The following is a 15,063-nucleotide window of genomic DNA, read 5'->3' as shown; positions in this document are numbered from 1 at the left end:
ATTTCTTTATCAATTTTAGATAACTAATAAATACGGAATATATCAAATACTATATACTAGTAAATGGAAATAAAGAATATCAAATTTGAATGAGTATGACATAATAATTGATGAAAAGTAAACAACTAAGTGATTCTACGATGAGTTCATTTCTTTGATAAACAAATTTTTTTTTTATTTGGACATATCAAAAAATAAATCCACCTGATGCCAAGTCGATCTCTTTATAATTTTTTTCTACAACGGTCATATTTTGTCCGTTTGTTTTTAACAACACTTCAATCATTTCTACATCCTGAAATTGTAAACATAAACGGACACGTAAAGATCTTCTCTATTTCTCTATCGTATTCATTAATTTTGATCGTTCCTTTTTCTTCTCTTTCATACGGGTTTTTTTTTGTCATCCGCTCTTAGACGTAGTTTCATAATTGTATTAACACAACAACGAAATAGTCTCTAATGCAATGAAGTTCAAATTTTTTTTAAAGATCGTTCCGATTAATTCGAGAGAACAAAATAAGGAGGTAAAAACAAAAACATATATAGGATGTCTTATACTGTAAGTTTTCTAAATTTTTTTTAAATTAAAATTTTCATTAATTATTCATTATTCATTATTCATTAAGTATTCATTACCCATGATATTAACCGTTCATTAACATTTAGCGATAAACTTAAATAATTCAGAAAGCTTTTAATTAAGATAATTTTCTAACGTATTAGTTTAGGACATAAGTATGTTAATATTCTTATGTAGAGCATAAAAAATTACATCAATTGTTCCAGTCAAAAATATAAGTTTCCATTAAAATAAAAAATGCAGTTGGATTTTTCTGACGATCCGATCCACATAATTACATAAAATTATATGCATATTATGCATCATTTAACTACATTTAATACCAATTAACTTATAATATTTTTTTTTATTTTCAATCGTTTAAATTAAATAAAAGATCAATCCTTTCCAACTGTGTGGGACACCCTGTATACTATATATATGGTATCGAGAATTTTAATTGCTGCTTTGTGCGTGAAATGTTAACGAACTAGCCATGTGTAAATATCTCGTATCGATCTTTTTATGAATTTCCTCATACTATATTCCACTGGAAAGGAGTGTGCGTGTGTGTTTGTGTGTGTGTGTTCACGTGTGCATGAGCGTGGCTTGTATTCTGTCTCATTATCGGCTCAGCTCTTTACTGTACACGCTCTGATGGAATAAAAAACATAACGTAATTATCTAAATATACACACCGATAAAATGAATTCATAGAAGTATAAACAGTATATTACTTAATGTATTTTTTATTCATTTTTTTTCGTACATATATATGTCAAGCGATATTGATTTAATGTTGAGTAATCTCGTATCACCTTTCGCTGTGATTTCAGCATAAGTATGGACCTTATATAAAGTATAAGCATGTCTCTCATATGGGTGTACAAACTTTTCTAAGTTATATATTTTTCACGTCTGTAATAATTGGATAATAATCAGATTCATATCCGATTATAGTAATTAGTGTTAGTAAGTTATGAATTCACGCTTTTTAATTCTTTTATTTCTTCTACTTATCATTGTTCTTATTATTATATTATTATTATATTAATAATAGTAGTAACAGTAATAATATAAATTGGATATTACTATACGAGAAACCATAACAAAAATAGTACTGATCTTAAGTCATAGATAATATGGAAATGAACTCGTTTTTTGATTTATATAAAAATATATATATTCTCTAATTATTATTTTTGATGAAATGATTGATAAATTTAAATATATACTTTATATATATCTGTCATTAAATAAAATTGTATCATAGTTATGTTCTATGTAACACAAAATCATTCAGAAACGCACATCAAGCATAAGAGATTAAATAGTACCGTCTCACTAAACTATCAAATATTAAATAAGGATCAAACTATTAAATAAGGAGAAAAAAGAATAAATTAGTCAATTACATTGGCTTAAATCTATACAATAAAGAAATAACTGACGAAATATCGTTCAGTTTCTAGACGAATCTAAATGCTTGTCAATTTGCTTATAAAATTGATGTCTCATATTGTTTATAAAATTTAAGGGTCTAAAATATAAAGTACAAAAGAAAGTATAAATTTTTTCTAAAATTTAACAATATCTTAGAAACTGAAATTCATTTGAATGAACGGCTGAACACCTATTTCATTATTTTTGCCATAAAATTATCTATCGAAAGCATCATTAAAATATTCGAATGAGTTACAGTAATTTTTTCGTGAAACTCATTTCTTTGCGTTTGAAATGGATTCGAAAATCTAAGCATCATCAATTTACACACACGAACAAGCAGGTAATCATCTACTTTGAAATCGGCAGTACAAGTTTCTTCTCATTTGTTGAAAATTTTGAAAAGTGCCACTATATGAAACTTTTTCTCGTCGGAAGTAAATATTTATTTTAAACGTTAAAAACAATATTTACGCCAAAAATTTTTAAACAATTTTGATGAGCAATGCCTCATTTTAAATATGAAAGTTTAAGCAAGGATTTTGCTATTTCGAATTTTTGAAAAAGCTTTATTTTAAAAGCATAAATAATTTTCGAAAGAATATAATTTTTTTCATAGGATGATTTAAAAAAAAAATAAAACTAAAACTAACAAATTACTTGCTTGTAAATTCCTTATGATTTTCATAATTGTAAATCGATTAAAATAATGAAACTATGCGTGTAGAGAGGACGGTATGCTACACGATCATGTCCAACCGCAAAAAGAAAGAGGTCAGTGTTATCTAATTTATTTACCTGTCTACCTGATTTTACTGCTTATTATTAGTATAAACGTGAGCTTCATACGAGCAACATATTTCTATCGTGAGAACAAAGAAAGATGTTCGACTTAAATCTTGATACTTTATCGTTTGAGTGTATTTTTAATTCAGTGAAATCGAAAGTACATCAAAAAGTGAATAGAATTTGTGTATGCATTAAAAAAGAAAAAAAATCATAATTATACAACATGATATGAAAATTTAGTGATACACTTCTATAAAAATTCAAATAAATAAGTCAAGTAAATAATTAAAATTTTAAAGTTATATAAGAAAATTTATGATTTACATAGAATTACGATGAAAATTCAATCCAGGCGTTTGATTTAATAAGATTATATTTATAATAATTATTTGATTATTAGATATTTGATTAATCTAATTTGATTATAATTTAATAAGATCAAATAAAATAAGCTGCCATTATGTATCGTTAATGTCTAATAATAAAAATAACATTTGTATAATGTTAAATGGACATTTAGGGCCATGCCAGGTAATTGGGGAAGGGGGAGAACATTTTTTTATACTTTTTGATATATTAATATGTTTTAATATTATATAACAATTTGATTAATTTAATAATACATTTTTTTGTAATTTATTAACATAAAAACAAATACGGCGAAAATTTCGATCTTTTCTTTGGGTCACCATCAACGTAAAATATAATAAAAAATTGAACTATAATTAAACACAATGTGCGCTATGGTTTACAAACCCTTGTAACGTTCCATATATGCATAAGAGATGTAAAATAATCAATACGTGGCGTTGAAGAGGTTCACAATACAATCTGGAGGAATTCTTTTTTCGAACAGTTCGGACATTTGTTTTGTTTTGACTTGATATTTCGTTATTTATTAAACAATTTGTTGCTTTTAGAAAATTTATGCCTATTTCTATGTACTTTGAAGTAGTAAACGTTTTTGTAAAGCTTATTATTACTTATTGAGGGTAGCTAAAATTATAAATCTTAGGTAAATACGCAAAAAAAAACTTTAAACGGTATCTTAATCTGTAAGAATGTTACTATTAAAGTCACTAAAATAAAAAATCTATGATATTAAAATTGAAAAAAATCAAACGTTCCATAGAAGAATCAATATCGATTTTAATAAAATTTTTCTACAGTTTGCTAACATTTCAATTAAAAATTTACAAGAAAAAAGAAAACAGTTTAGTCATTGCAAAAGAGAGATTTTTTTCAATCAAATGGCAATACAACTTTTTTTCCTTTTTTAATTTTTTTATCTTGATGTAAATATATTATTGCAGCTTGTTATTTTTATAAATGAATGAATTTTATGATATATGTATTTTTATTATTCCGGTTATTTAATATTATTTGTTATGAATTTATATCTTTTTCTGAATGAATTGCAATACTATGAAACGATTAGATTGAAATTTATGTTAATTACGTTTGAAAACACAAATGATATATTTTTTCAGATGATCAATTGTTAAGCTTTTTTAATATGTAAAACTGAAATGTTACAACTACGTATGTGATAATTTTGCAAACCGTTTAGAATTAATGTTAAAATATTATTGCCCTTCGACAATATTAACGATTAATCTTTAGTAACTACTTAGAGTGTAATTTACAATTAAGAAAATGTTCAGCAATTTCCTGACTATTATGAAGATTCCATTCGTCAAGTTCAATATAATCACGTAGGTTTGAAAATATTAAGTACGAAGATTTTCAAAGTTTAACTCTTTTATATATTTAATATGTATATATAAAAATTTTTTCATTTTATCGACACAAAATCTTAATTATTGCTTCGTATCCGAAATATTTATTGTTTTTTAAATATAGGTTATGATTCCTATATTGTAATAATATTAATACAAATAATATTGAGATATTTTTCTACATAAACCCAGTACAAATATTACACATTGCCCCTGAAAGTAGGCTTCTCCGTACACAATATTGAAATTAGGATTATATACTCTATTATAATATGAGATTAAATGATAAATTATTAAATTTAAAAGATTTGGAGGTGCTCTTTTTTGTTAGGGGAATCGGTATAATAAGTAATAATCCAGAATAAGATGAAATTAACAAAATTTTAATTTATGTATGTTATTTTTGATATTTAATTAATATTAAATTAAATTAAATTTTTTTTTTATAAAACTAATTCAAATCAAAATATATATTATTATTAAGATTTTATACAAGTTACATTTATATCAATTAATTGGATTATAAAGTTTCATTTTTATATGGAATCAAATTTGACAATAAAATTAAATAAATTAATTAACTTAAGTAAAAATTAAAATATGTGCAAATTATTTGTTATTTCTAATAAAATATTTTATCTATAAAATTTTACATAATTTCTAATGCAGCTAGGTATTACAAAATGTTTTCTATTCAACATAGAGCTAACATTCATTAAGTTAATTTATTAAATTAATTAAACAGTTTTTATTTAATGCATTTAAGAATCCATTTATAAAAATAAAAGAACACGAAAAGAAGAAAGAAATAATTGCAAAAGAAGAAGTTCCCTCGCTGAAGTCATGTTCAGTTAGATACAAAAGATTCATCCACACAAGAGATGAATAGAAATCCGCGTCTCGAACACATCAAAAAACTACTTTGACCAATAGACTCTCGCCCAATCTCGAAAAGATCAGCCAAAGAATTCCTATCCTATAATCGAGAAAGACGGCAAAGAAAGGCTTATAACAGCTAAAGTTACGGCAATCTCTGTCAAAGGTCCAGGGGACTTTCCTCAAAAAAAGCAAGTTGAGAGTTACTGGACGAACTCCGCTAGTGGCTCCGAAGTGACGCACGAAGAAACTTCGTTACCGTTAATCTTGGAAGTTTATTATATAGGAATAGTAGACTATCTGTGCACTTGCGAGAAACATAACAGTGACTCTCGATTCCTACCTAACTTTGCATTTTATTCGAACAACCATAAAATATAAATTTTAATTTAATACAGAATAATTTATAATGTTAATATATTTCATAACTTATGACTGACTTTATAATATATATATATATTTTGTAAAATTTTACATAACTATTTACAAATGACAAAACCGCTATTTTTTTCTATATTCAGATACAAAATTAGAAATATTTCAAAGGACTTAATCAACAAATGTACGAGAAAATAAAGTAATACATTAATAATCATTAAGATACTTTTCAAATGACTTACATCGAAATATATATGTACAGAAAAAATACAATTCGAATGTAATTAGTATGAAATACTATAAAATAAAAGATATTACCTGTAGGTTTGAAATAAAAAATTATTTACACTTTTTTTCTGACAATCCAATATTCTCATAGTTTATTTCTCTTCCTACATATTTGCAAGAAATAGTGTAGGTCAATCGTTAGAAATTAATATAATTTAAGGAGTAAAAATTGATTAAATATGACACAAATATGTATATATTAATAGATTTACAGGGTTATGAACCGATTGGAAAGATTCATTTCAGACATTCTCTAATTAAGATTGTTGATTACTGAATTAAAACTGACTGCTTTTCCTTTTTCTTCTTCTTCAGCGATAAAACAATATTCCTTTAAAAGAAGCAATTGCACAGTGGAAACTCAGAGGAAAAGTGTGAGATATATCACGATGCGGCAATATCACATCAGTACCATGAATTTATCGTAATTTGGAAAAGCGTGTCAGCAGAGGTGCAGGTGCATATAACTGAAGATGTTTACTAAGCCTACAACAGAAATATCATATAAAATTGTATTTAATAGTTATATTAATTTTGTAAAGTCTTTTAACGGGTCTGATATTAGTGCTTTTAATACCGACAGTGCTATACCATTAAATTTAAAAGAAATGATATATGAATATAATATGTTTTATTATTTTGAGTGAGGTGATAAACGAAAATATGTTTCTCTGTGAACAAAGAAATAAATCTTTATTCGTTAATTAATAATTATTTGCTATTTACAGTCTTACCTATAAACAAAGAAACGACAATTCACGTTTAATATTCACACTACTTAAATTTTATTTAATATATTATCTTTATAAAATCTCTCTGTAATTTCTCGTGCATAGGTCCTATTTCCTAATGCCCGTTTATTTACAAAAATCAATCGAAGGACGGGACATGAGAAGCGCGGCAAATCTAACTGAAGAAAGTTTACTTTCTTTATATTTCCCTCCCAGTATAAAATTCCTACAATTTTTAGTCCTCGTCTCCATCTTCTGATATTGGAAGTAATTTTGTTATGTGGAAGAATCCAATTTCTTGTTTTCGTTTTTCTGTTTTTATTTCGTATATTGATTCTGATATTTTTTTTACTATTTGGAACGGACCAATTCTCACAGTCTAATTTCTTTCTATTTAACCTATTGCCATCTTTTATATATACCAGATCTCCTGTGTTAAATCGGTGATTCTTTCTATCCTTGTTAAATATCATTTTGTTATATCTGTGTGATTTTGTTGTTCTTTCTAGTGCTAGTTCTTTATCTCTTATCCAATTTTCTTTACTGTTTCTTCTTTTTATTTCTTCGGGTAAAATACTGGTGTTTGTACCATCTAACAAATACTTAGGTGTAAAGCCGATTACTGTATGCTCTGTTTCATTATATTTATCCAAACATTTTTTAGCGATCGTTGTCCAAGCTCTTTTTTTTCCTTTCTCATTTATGCATCTTATTTAGTTTACTAGGGTCTGATTCAATCTCTCGTTCAAACCGTTGGAGAAGGGCATGTTGACAGCCGTAAAAATTAGTTTAGTGTCATTATTAGGAATTCCTTAAATTCTTTTGAGTTTATTCTCGGGTATTGATCTGCGAGTATTACTCCTATTTTGTGTGTTTCTAGCTCTTTATTTATCAGCTTGATGAAATCCATTGCACTCTGAGTTTTTGATGTTATCATAAATGCGTATCTTGTAAAATGGTCCATCAGCAGGTAGAGATATCTTTTGTCGATCTTTGTCCTCCAAAGCCTCCAATGGTATCTATTGACATTATTTCAAATGGTTTTGTTGTTGGTCCTAATTGTGACATCAGTCCATATTTTCCTTGCCCTCTGGATTTGTTCTTAATACATATTTCACAATTCTGCCAAATTTTTTTTATATTTGCAGTTATATTTAACTGTATAATAAGGAGACATCATGTTTATCATTTGTTTGATCCCTATATGACACCATTCAGAATATATTTCTTTAACACTAGAACTACCAACAGTTGTTATATACCTATTTCTACAAAACCGGTCATTTTGATTGGTCTAATATTTAGTTAGCAAAATATAAAAATTCAAAGAAAAGTTTTAAAGAAAATAAAATATATTTTATTCTAATATTGCAAGTACATGATATATACATCTATTTACATAAAAGGTAGTATTGTTATTTATTTTTTATTTAGGTTTAACTATTATTTGGATCACCACAATTGTTGCATAAAGAAATTTTTTTCAATGTACATTAACCACAAACATGTTTCTTACAGCCAGCACATATAACTCATAGTTTTATTTTCATTACAAAAATCTATTTGGCAAGTTTTTCGTATATTAGAACTCTCGGGGTTCTGCAAGAGGTCATTCAAGTTTTCCAGTTCAGATGGATCTTGAAAAAAATTGATGACTGTCTTGTTTCGTCCTTTCCCAAATACGGGAATCCATTTATTATAAATTTACTTTAGAGATCAGATGCCAATCAAAATTTTATTCCGAATTTATCCGGTTTGTCTGGCATATACTGCGTGAATCGGCATCTCGCTTTGCTTGAAAATAGTTGTTTGTTGATTGTAATATTTTGACCTGGTACGTAACAATTCTGACTATTTTCAATGAATTCTTGAGCGTTCTTGATGTTTGTAATAATCTTTTTGATCTATTTTTATCTCCTTTATTTTTATTAGATTAACTATTTTTAGCATTTATTCTGTATTTTCGGATGATTCCAGTACTGGATTTCTACTTAAATTATCTGCTTCAGCGTTATCTTTTCCAGGAATATATTTAATTTGAAAATCATATTGTGACAAATAGTACATTAACTCCCAAAGTTCTTTATCTGTTCTAGCTTTTATGTTCATACACCTTTTAATGGTTTATGATCTGTAAATATCATGAACTTTCTTCCGACCAGCCAATGTTGCCAATACTTTACCGCTTCCTTGATTGCCAGGCATTCTAAGTAAATTGCTTTTTTTTCTTTTTTGCAAATCATTCAATTTTTTTGAAAAGTACGCTACTAGCTTTTCCTTACCATCACTTTGTATCTACTTAAATATTGCACCAATGCCTTCTAGTGATGCATCCGTGTAAATTCTTATAGGTAAATTCTTATCGAATATTTGCAACACTGGTTGAGAACATAATAATTTTTTTATATTTGTAAAAGATTTTTTACACTCTTCAGACGATATAAACTTCTCATTTTTTTCTTGATAGTTTATGTAATGGGTCTAGCAGTATTGAGCTTTTCAGTATATATTCATGATAGAATTTTATTTTTCCGAGAAACTGTCTAATATTTTTATGGGTTTTTGAAGTGGGGAAAATTTTGTATTGAGATTAGATTATCTTTCACTGGTCTTACTGTATTGTGCTCTATTATATGTCTGAGATATTTCACTGATTCTGTTGCAAATGTACATTTTTCAAATTTTAGTCTGAAACCTTCATTTACTATTGCTTTCATTACTCTTTCTATGTGTTCTATATGTTCTTCGAATGATTCTGAAAAAATGAAGATGTCCTCTATGTAATTCTCTGAAAAGTCTTTTAATTTGTCCTTTCTTAAAATATTGAATAATATTCTTTGGAAAATAGCTGGTGATGTTTTTAGTCTGAACGGTAGACATGTCCAATGGAAGTGTCCATCTTGTGTAACGAATCTTGTTTTCTGTTTACCTTCAATACGTAATGGAATTGATCGGAAAGCGGAATTTATATCTAGTGAGGTGAAGTATTTACAGTTTCTTGTTTTTAGTTTATTAAATCTTCTATTAATGAGAATGGTTAAGCTTGTGGTGTAACTATCTTGTTCAATTTGCGGAAATCTATACACAATCGTGATCGTTTGTTTTCATCTCTTTTGAATGTTAGAGTTATTGGTGCTGCAAAGGGACTATAAGATTCTTCAATTAATTTATTTTCTAATAGTTTTGCCACCTGATTTTCTATTTCCTTTTTATCCTCTATAGTGCATCTATATGGCCTCTTACTGCAATATTTATCAACCAGTAAATCTATTCGAACATCGTAGTCCGAAACGGTACCTACATCATATTTATTTTTTGCGAATATGAAATTATACTTTTCTATAAGTTTTTTTATCCTTGTTTTTTTTTTTTTTTTTTTTTTTGTATTGTCCAAGTGATTCAGATCCAATCTAAATACATCTTCATTCACATATTCGTCAAAATTTACTTTAATTTCTTTTATTTCTTTATTTCTATTCAATGTATTTATATTTATTTTTTGTTTGTGTTTCTTTCTTTTGAGATATCTGTAAGTTTTCATCCTGAGTTAGTTTGAATTTCTTTATCATATCTAACCCAATAATGAAATCTTCAAAGTTATTTCTTTCTACAATAAATACATCAACATATTCCTCTTTATCGAAAATTTTTACTTTAATCGTTACTAAACCTTTTGTTTGTGTCACACCATTGACCATCTATAAAAATATTTTATTTTTATCTTTTATCTCTTTTTTTTTATTTTGACTAGTCTCAAATTTATTAGAGAGACATGGGAACCTGGGTCATATGTTCCGTTTACCTCTAACTTCTCTTCTAATACTATCTTTACTTTGATCAATGGTGTGGTTATCCGTTTTTTTGTTCCTTGCATAGGTCCACTTCTATCATCGAATTTCTTCCATTAATTCTGATTTCCTTTCTATTTTCCTTTTTGAACCAACAGGAGTCCTCTGAATAATATCTAATATTTTTGTTTAGTTTTTCACAATTCTTACATGGTTTCTTTTCTTCGAATTTCTTCTTATTATCTTGCCTTTCCTCTTTCTTTTTTGTAAAACTGTTTTTACTTACTAGATTTTCAAATTTTTTTATTTCTTGTAATAATTCTGTTGAGCTTTGACAATTTTCTCTATCTATTTTATCTCTTATGAATTCCGGTAGTCCTGCTGCTATAAGCATCATCAGAGTCTTTGTGCTGATATCGTTGTCCATATTCAGTAATAGTTTTTCTTTCCTCATAGCGTATTCCATTAGTGAACCTTCTTTATATCTGTAGGATATAGCGTATATACTTGTACTCCATCCCTTGTCTGCATTTGAGTGTTTACATACAAATTTTTTAATCATGAATTTTTCTGATATACACTTTAAATCTATTTGGTATTCTTTCTACTGTGTGGGTTCTACTGTGTTTGTTTCCACTATCTCTTCTAGATACAGATCATTAAACATTATATTGTCATCTTCATCAAAATACGTACTGTACATTTCCTGTGTGCACTTAATCCATATTCTTTTTTCTTGGCCTCTTTGATTGAGGCTTTTTTCCTTCTGTTATAACTTTCTGTTTTTGTTAGTCCGCTGTGGTTACTTACAAATTTTTCATTTTCTAGCAACACATTTTTTTTTGTCCTCAGTTGTGATAGAGGTTATGGCGATCACATTTGTCTTTCTACCGCTCGGTGATGCCACACATTTAAATACGAATTGTAGTTTTCTTGCCATTTTAAACCAAAAATTGTCGTTTTATAATATGTTTTATTATTTTGGATGAGGTGATAAACAAAAATATGTTTCTCTGTGAACAAAGGAATAAATCTTTATTCGTTAATTAACAATTATTTGCTATTTACAGTCTTATCTGTGAACAGAGAAACGACAATTTACGTTTATTATTTACACTACTTAAATTTTATTTAATATATTATCTTTATAAAATTTCTCTGTAATCTCTCGTGCATAAGTTCTATTTCGTAATGCCCATTTTTCTTCAAAATCAACGGCTCGACTTGTAAATAACAAAAGTCAATCGAAGAACTGCACATAAGATGCGGCAAATCTAACTCAAGAAAGAATACTTTCTTTACATGGATATATACATAAAACGCATATATAGAGAATTTCAAAGTCGATTTTTCTTTTGACATTCTCTTTCTTATAGACATTTCACTACTCACATTTTTCTTTTTGTTTACTTTCTTCCTTTGTTGCATAATTTTAGGTTTCTTCCTCTATTGCTAATTTCAATTCTCCCACAAACTACGATTATAAATTTATTAAATGTATAAGGAAATATAAATGTTGGTAATCGTATTAAAAATAAAAAGAACCATATATATGGATGACATACTTTGTGGTAGAACTAATTACGATACATTACCTGCAGCTTATATCTTTTCTTGTTGCAGTTTTGTTGTCTTTTACTATAGAATTTCGTATTTTCTTCCTTACGCATTTATTTCTTTGTCACAGAAGTTATCTCCTTTGTCAGTTTATCCAAAAGTAGATGATTCTATAATCGTGGACGTTTCCTGTATAAAAAGAGACTTTACATTAAAAAGTATTTCATTTAATCTTCCTATTTATATAGTACCTATTATATCACTGGCCCATTTGAATATTGTATTTCTCTGAACATAATAAATTTGTATAATAGGAATATAGATTCTAATTAATATTAAATGGAATGATACCACTGAGAACAAATTAAGTGCCTCAATTATTTCTATAGCTATAGTTTTTCTTAATCATTTCATTAGTCAAATAAGAGGTAAAGTATTAATCTTTTTATATAATTAATAATCGTTATCTGAGTAAACAATATTTCGAGACCTATGCGATAAAAATTAAATTTTTGACAAATATATTCACTAATTTTATGAATTTTATGACTGAAAATCTATTTGTAATCGCTCGATTACAATCCGATTTAAAATCTTGAAAGTATCAATCAGATTAGCATAACTATAATTCTCTAATGTTGCTATAAATATCTATCGAATTATACTTTGGTCTATATTATGAAAATTCTGTCTTCGTATGTCAAACAAGTATGCATCTGTCGCTTCATCTTTATCTTCTAAATATATACAATATTTTCATTATTTAATTTCATATCATTCCATTCTTTCTTCTTTGTCTTGATCAACTAAAGTATTATTTTCATCACCACGTTTTTATTATCGTCATTACCATCTTCGTTTTCTTTTTCATTCTTTTTAAAGATAACCTTATTTTCATATGTAGATAATTTCGAGTTTTCCTGCATAATTTGTTGCTGAAATTTGAATATTTTTTTTTAATTGGAATAAATAAAATTTTGCAATGATATGAGTATTAGTTACATATGAGTATACACTAGATTTTGTTTTACGAATTCACTTTTTTATTGGAATAAAGTTATAATGTCTGTTTTACAAAGAAATAAAATCGATATAGTCTATTAAATCTTCAGACATTAACTTTTTAAAGCGAGTAAGTTAATGTTTATTATCTTGCAAATTCTTCTAAAAAGAAAATGTAATACTTACTCTCATTTAATTTTTAACTATATATATTTTAGGAACGTTCGATGATATATTGTTCCTTATCGAGCAATTACAAAATTCTAATAATTTTTCTCATTTATATTTTAGAACGGCAATAGTCATATGTTAATTTCAGGAGATTCCATTTTTGTGTCGTTTCATGAAAATACATTTCCACTTCCTCGTCGTTTTCTTCCCTTCTGCAAGCTACACAAAGAAAATACTTGTCTCATGTACTTTTTCAAAAGAACGATTTAAATTATATCAATAGGGAATATTATTAAATAATATGTAATTTTATTAAAAATTATTATATTATTAATAATATAATAAAACCTGAAATGTATCTTTCCATTTATGACGTGTTGATCTGGTCTTCATATTAATATATTTCAAAACTGCATTTAACGATATTAATTTTAATAATATTTTACGTCACCATCAACTTTATTAATTAATTGATAATAATGGTTTTTATTACAGCCAGAACTGTTATTAAGTTGAACGTAGACCTTTGTTACAAAATTTTTATTTCGGTTTGTAGAAGAGTGGAAGAATCAAAACAATAACTTAAGCGACACCTTGCGGTGGTAATGTGTAAGCTTATTATGGCGGCGTTCGAGTTTGTAGTTTTGGCTGGATTATCAAATCTTAAGTTCCCTCGAAATATAGCTTCCTTATTTATCGACACTATGGTAGCCATACATATAAAAATTGAATAATATACTAGGCTGCAATAATGATGCCGAGAGCGTGCCTGGAGAAAGATTACCAGAAATACAGTAGATTTTGTGAAGAATAAAACATTTTTTGGAAAATAATTTTGTATGAAATTCTTGTTAAGTATAAGGTATAGTGCTACAATTAATTATCTTTTCAAATTCTCCATAGTACCTTATTATTTACGTTTATTAACTTTAAAATCGTTTTATTTCTGTTTGTGTTTTTCTGAATTCTTGATAAACCCAAATATTACATCGTTCATTCTTATTATATTTTTCGGTTTACATATTCGTATCAACAGGCAATGCAACTACGTCGCATTATTTGATTTTATATTCTAACAATTTTTCGATCCATTTCTGTTGATGCACGTTTTCGTTGATCCTGTTTAACGCGCATTTTATAGAATAATTTTTGTTTTCATTTGATCTCTATTTTTCTATTAATCTTGTTCATACATCTTTTTATAAAAATGTAACTACTAGATATCAGTATAAACTCCAGGATAAAGAAAATTGTTCTCTACATTGATAAAGAAAAATCATGAATTTTCTTTAAATCAATTTAATCCAACATTTATCCTTATATCTCTTAGAAATCCATTCCGATTTTTTTCAATTTATTTTTATTTATAAATACTCTTATTTATTTGGCATAAGAACGTTTTCTTTTGATCGTATCTGTTCTTTTTTAAACAACAAATAATTATAAACATGATATAAGGAAATAATATATTTATTATATTGATATATATTTATATATTTATATCTTTCAATACTTAGTTATAGTTTTTTTAAAATTATATGAGATATCCAGCTAAGTATCTCGATCGAAAAACATCGTTCATAAATGTGTTAATATGTGAGAAATATGGCAAGGGAATAAAATTATTATATACTTTACTTATTTCCGGAATTATTTCTCGTTTTGCATAAATAAAATTGACGCATTTTTATCGCAATTATAAATGTTTGAAGCAAGCATTAATTCCTAATGCTCATGTC

Source organism: Vespa mandarinia, chromosome 25 (genome assembly GCF_050613455.1).
Source record: "Vespa mandarinia isolate Hongniang chromosome 25, ASM5061345v1, whole genome shotgun sequence".
Taxonomy (NCBI): domain Eukaryota; kingdom Metazoa; phylum Arthropoda; class Insecta; order Hymenoptera; family Vespidae; genus Vespa; species Vespa mandarinia.
Note: the sequence above shows the minus strand (reverse complement) of the source record.